We start from the raw sequence: 6,698 nt of genomic DNA, 5'->3' as shown, positions 1-6,698 counted from the left end.
TTGATCGAGTAAGTAACAGAAAGAGTGGTTTGGCCTAATGGAGAGAATGAGTGAGGAAAGACTGACAGAGGTGGAGGGAACGAGAAGTGGGAGACCAAATTGAAGGTGGAAGGATGGAGTGAAAAAGATTTTGAGCGATCGGGGCCTGAACATACAGGAGGGTGAAAGGCGTGCAAGGAATAAAGTGAATTGGAACGATGTGGTATACCGGGTCGACGTGCTGTCAGTGGATTCAACCAGGGCATGTGGAGCGTCTGGGGTAAACCATGGGAAGTTTTGTGAGGCCTGGATGTGGAAAGGGAGCTGTGGTTTCTGTGCACTACACATGACAGCTAGAGAACTGAGTGTTAACGAATGTGGCCTTTGTTGTCTTTTTCTGGCGCTACCTCGCGCACGCGCGGGGAGAGGGGGGGGGTGAGTGGCGTTTCATGTGTGGCGGGTTGGCGACGGGAATGGATGGGGGCATCAAGTATGAGTGTGTACATATATATATATATATATATATATATATATATATATATATATATATATATATATATATATATACGTTGAAATGTATAGGTATGTATATGTGCGTGTGTAGGCGTTTATGTATATGCACGTGTATGTGGGTGGGTTGGGTCTGTTTCCTTGCGCTACCTCGCAAACGCGGGAGACAGCGAATAAGTATAATTCATATCATATTTATCATTATGTAATTCATGATTACTCCAATACCTTTCTAAATCCTCCAGTAGTCTAAATCTAATAAACTTTCCATCCTCATTACTTTAGATTTACTCTGTTGAAACATCCTTTATCATGTATCAATCCAATTTTGTAGTCTAAGTTCCCTTGTAAGTCGTTACAGTCCTGACTTTTCACTTCCTTTATGATCTTTGCATCATCTGCAGACTGATTCTGTTATGGTCCATCTCCTCTGGGAACTTATCCACCAAGATCAAGAAGAGTAACGGTCTCGAAGCAGAAACCCAGCTGCACCCAACTGGTGACTTACAGTCACCTCGAGAAGGCTTCTGTGACGTGTGTCCTTTGTCCACTTCCAATAAGATAGTTTATCCATTGCAAGAGTTTCCCTCTCATTCCTGCGTGGTGATCCAGTTCCTCAATCATCTCCCTTGCAGTACAGCGTCAAATGCTTTCTGGCAGTACAGACAAACAATGTACCTGACCTTTCCTTTTGTCTAAAAAAGAAAAGAGCTCACTTCTATTAGAAATCTAAGAGTTTCGTTTCACATGACCTTTCCAAAATGTCGTGCTGTTTCCAGCTGTGGTAATTTCTCCTTTTTAGGAAATCATCCATTTACTTTTTGAGTGCATTTTCCAGAACCGGAAAGACTACATTCATCAGGAAAACCCGTGTGTAGTTCTGTCTTCTTCTCGGTTTCCTTTCTCATGGAGAGGTATGACGTTCGCTCCTTTTCTCTTTGCTTTTCTCTAGCGACGTCTTGAACAACATTTCAAGAGGTATGTCTAGCCTGTGCCCTTTTTTTTTTAGAACGCATGGTGAAGTCTCATTAGGACCATGTGCTTTGTGTTGGTCAAATAAGACCGCCTTAGCATTCTAGTGATGTCTTTTCTAGATATCTCTGTGCTTTCCAAAGCCTCCTTCCCATTCCATCTTAATGGTGTCTGCAACTGTGAAAACACTTGAAAGGTTATGTCGACTTCCCTACATTTCCTTACATCGTCCTTTACAATTCCTCCCTCTAAAGCCCTTAACCCGTACAGCCTCTCCCGAACTGTCAATTACTCTACATGAACTCATAAAAATGCTTTGGGATTACTCCTGCCTTACCTAAACTATTTTCTTTAGAGTTTATTTCTAACTCTTCATCCTGCTATACCTGTTTCATGCAAATGAAGGCTGGCCGGAGTGCCACTTATATGGACACACTTTTGCCCTGTGACGTGTATTGTAAAACCATTCTCCTTCCTTTCTTAGCCTTTGTATTTGAGGCTTGAGGTACCATGCAAATTTCACAAAACCTTTCAGCACAAGGCCCTGGTTCCTGGCTTGAGGTACCATGCAAATTTCACAAAACCTTTCAGCACAAGGCCCTGGTTCCTGGCTTCTGAACTCATTTTCCCGGTATGTTACATCAGAAATTTTTGTGATGTGTATTAATTCACGATTATGTCCCCTCTTTCAGGTCTTGTCTCATCGCTGTTATCTTAACATCCTCATTTACCATCTATCAACTCGAGTATCATATCGCATCTAGTAATTTCAATATCCAATGCCAGTATGTGGAAAGATAAGATCTAGCAATGATGCTGTATCATTATTTCGCTTCCTAGCGTTAGCGTGTGTGTGTGTGTGTGTGCCTGTGTGTATCACACCGCAGCCAATCGAGAACTCCGCGAATCACTCCCTGCTCCTACTCCTCTCTCTCTCTCCAGCAGAACATAATCATTAAAAAGAAAATTCATCTTATATAACTTCTTATATCACTTCCTTCCCTTTACAAAGTGTTGTTCTTGCAACTAAGCTTATGATATCTGTGAACTGTAACTGTGAACTGTAACTGTGAACTGTAACTGCCATTGTTGTCGAGTGTCGCACGAGGGTTTATTAACCAATATCATTTCTCTTGACGATTCACTGAAGTTGAGAGCTGTACAGCTTACTACTGAGTACCCAAGCGGTACACGACCTACTGGCATGCTATGCCAAGGACAGCAACCACCAGCACACGTACGATAGTACACACACACACACACACATATATATATATATATATATATATATATATATATATATATATATATATATATATATATATATATATATATATATATGCAGGTATAGACGTTCTATTGGGTTCTGCCTGCAGGAAGGTTACACCGCGATGAAGAGACAACCTTAACGAGGCTGATCACTGGAAGTACAGTCTTGACGAGGAACTTCTGTCTCCAAGGAGCAAACATTTCCCTGCTACTGGAAGCAGCACAGCCCTGGGTTGCAGAAGCCTTTAGAAACAAGCTGTGGGTAACACCAGGACTTTTGTTTTTTAAGTGGTTCTAGGGTAATATTATATAGATAAAGCGTTTATATGTATAGGCGTATGTACTGTTTATGCAATAGTATATCTGTGATGGAAGATGGTTTCTGGGTTAGTGAACTACTGAGATATATATATATATCGTCTACAGAAAGAAGGATTCCCCCCACTTCCCAGAAGACATTCCTCACTGACGAACCTTGGAGTCTCGCATGACATTGTGGCCTTTTGGAATATAGTGATGAAAAAGAATAAGAGAAGCTACATTCCTCCTGCAATAACACCTTGATGGATCACTAAGATCTCCATGGATCTACTCATCCCCCTTATCATCAAAAGGTATTTACAAGAAACGAAAGGAATCAAGTGGATCAGACAAATCTATCGAATGGCAGGAGGAAATGGAGAGAAGAAGGGACGATCATTTATTAAACGGCGAAAGGGAGAGACGGAAATACAGAAGGATGGGCGAAAACGCCCACTTCACGAATGGACGGACGGACGGAACGACGGAGCAGACCAAGGGACGGACGAAAACACGAACGAGTCTGCGGACGAATGAACGAAAGGGACGACGAACAACTGGTTGGGTGCAGGAAGAGACGAACGGATGATGAAAAGACAGGGGAACAAAGAGATGAGAAGACGAAGAAGGAGAGACAGAGGAAGATACAGACGGCAAAGGCACAAGTGCAGACGGGTATATGTAACCTTATTCCCAGGGGGTCTGGTCGGGGAGAAGAGCCTCACGAGTGTAGCATCAGAGCGACAACATAGAGTTAACTGAGTATAACGTCTCGCATAACAAACTTCCAGTTCTCTTCACTGTGCTCTGCCAGAACAGCCTTGAAACGCATGCTTAAAACATACGGTACAAACAGCTGTATTGCCAGTCATGTGTTAATAGGAGTTATCATTGCTTCCATATGTTCGTAGAAATAGAAAACGTTCTGCGTATAGAAACGGCATGACGCTTTTGCGCACGAACACGCCAGGTTTCAGCTGTAAAGCCACTGTGCACAAAACCATGACAGGCTTTCTGTACCAGGTTACTCTGCGTACAGGCACGTGGGACTTAATTTGTCACGCTACACATCACCATCACCCATTAATCGTAAAGTGAACCTGACGTAGGGAGAGAAAAGGCAACTGAAACTATCCAGACATACGAGAGAAAATCTTGTTTTGGGAGAAAAAGGAAGGAATTATGACTCAAGCACATACTGGCACTAGATCGAGATCAAAGTGTAAGAGGCTGGTGGATGATTAGCGGTCTCGAGTTGTCCACGGCCTGGAGAGAGAGAGAGAGAGAGAGAGAGAGAGAGAGAGAGAGAGAGAGAGAGAGAGAGAGAGAGAGAAGAGTCTTACTGGAAAACTCTCTCTCTCTCTCTCTCTCTCTCTCTCTCTCTCTCTCTCTCTCTCTCTCTCCTCAGCTGATCCAATTCTCACCAAGTTACTGTCAGCTCATTTGTTTCGGTCGTCTCACAGCATCCACATGGTCTACTGCTGTCTGTAGTTTTATATTCTGGGGTAAAATGTTATCATTGGCAATAGCCTAGTCATCCACCCCCTAAACTGGAAGGCTACTTTTTTACGATGCTCGCTTCAAGAAAAAAAGTATTTATACCTAGTATGCAAACAGAGGTAAACTATACCATCAAGAGTTATCTATTAACATTTATTTCTTATCATTTCTTTGTCGTGATGAATCCAATGCGGAATGTGTCCGGCGATAGATCATAAGTATTACGTTAGCATAAGGTAACGTCCACAATGAGGATGAAAGAGGAATATAGACTATAGAGGAGGGAGACAGGGGGAGTAAGATCACCTTGAAGTATTTACGGGTGTGGGAAATGAGGACAGACGAGGAGGAGAATGAGGAAGTGTGTGAAAGAGACAGACGGATGAGGGGAAGGCTTTAGTAAGTGAGCAAGCATTTGATTTATGGTTATTCTATACTGTGGAAAGGAGTCTCAAAATTGAGCATTCTAATGTGTCTTATGTCGGCTACTTTCTAATATCACGAAGCAAAGGTAATGTCTTATTAGAAAAAAAAAAAAATTTGATCACTTGTTATATACTGTGCCACAGCTCAATTCTACTATATTTTACTAGTTACAAAAAATGTAATGCTTCCATTTTAATGTTGGAATGTGAATTGGCAATTATCATATTTTGTCAACAGCAAAGTTAGTCCCAATTACCTCTCGAGAGAATACATAATTCATTTTTTCTGTTTTCAAATATTTCATACGTTCTACCGAGATCATATTTATACAAGTGTAGTTGGTATTCTTTCAAAATCCAACTTCCATTCCTATCTTTGAGTTACTTGCTCGAAGATTCCTATTAATGGACAATCTTGGAAAAAATGAACTTGCGTCATCGTCTCATATCTCTCAGTTAACTACTGAAGAACTACAGCACAAGACGCAATCCCGATGGACACGTATACCTAAATACGAAGTACGACTCGCTGAGGTACTCTGGATTTTCTCAGTGTGAATATTTTCTCCTCATACATATACAGAGGGAATACAAATGTCATGGACAACTATGCTGTTCCCGTCAACTTCCTCTGTGGTCAAGTCGACACCGTGTGATTACTACCTAACACAGATGCAACGCAGGCCGACAGAAAAATCCATTTCCATTACAAGTGGTGTCAGTTGTGTGGTTGCTTCATCCTAGCCAACAGCGCGCAATGTGTGTGTGTGTGTGTGTGTGTGTGTGTGTGTGTGTGTGCGCGTGATAGGCTGGGTGCGTGCTTGCCAGTGGTCATTTTTGGTTAAAGTTACGAGCAGGCACGTGCGTGCTTCCTCCCAGGTGGCAAAGGGAGGATGTTCCCCAGCAGGTCACCCTTGTTATTGATAATCAATGGGAACTTGGACCGGTGTCCCTCCAGAGGATGTCACTTCCTCGGGCAGGGCGCCCTAACTATTGATAACCAATAGGGATTTGGACTAAGATGTCCATTTTGTGTTCAAGACCGCTTCGTTTTGCTCACGTTCATCAGGCCAGACACTCATGAGCCAGAACAATTTGTATCTTATTTTTCCTTCTTTTTTTTTTTTTTTTGTGAGTTCCTTACGTTGTGGCTGACTAGCTAACGTTATCATATGATCTAGACTTAGTTTTCTTTTATCAATGATCTATCTCTTATGAATTATCAATGATTCTTTTACGGTCATTTGTCAGGATTAAAAACGTCATAAGCAAGGGAGTGAGTGAGGGAACAGCTCTGTGGTTTCCAATAACTTGGGTGTTTTCTCTTCTTGCCCTATCCCCTTTGAGGTAAATTTCGCACTCTATGCTATTTTGCGTCACTCATTAACCTTAGTCCATACCGTGTATAAGATTGGCTAACACGCTCTACTGATGATTAACCATGAAGACCGTGAACCATGATGAAATTGTTGATTTACTATTGAATTGTTATAGAGTCATTGAAATATATAATATGTCTCCCCGTATTAACGAGAAGTGTGAGGTGATGCAGGAAGTTCGCATACACCCATGGCATAATCCGCCGGAAAAAGAGAACACAATGTAAGAATTCGCTCCAACCGCCTATGCCCATAGGCTCAGATAATTTGTACTGTGACACATAGCTTCCCCTTCTCGCCCCCGTCTCAATGCGACCTTTAATTCGACCAGTAACAGTACGAAACGAAATCATTTAAGTAAGCA

This window comes from Panulirus ornatus, chromosome 20, assembly GCF_036320965.1.
Source record: "Panulirus ornatus isolate Po-2019 chromosome 20, ASM3632096v1, whole genome shotgun sequence".
NCBI lineage: Eukaryota > Metazoa > Arthropoda > Malacostraca > Decapoda > Palinuridae > Panulirus > Panulirus ornatus.
This window is presented reverse-complemented; position numbering follows the sequence as displayed.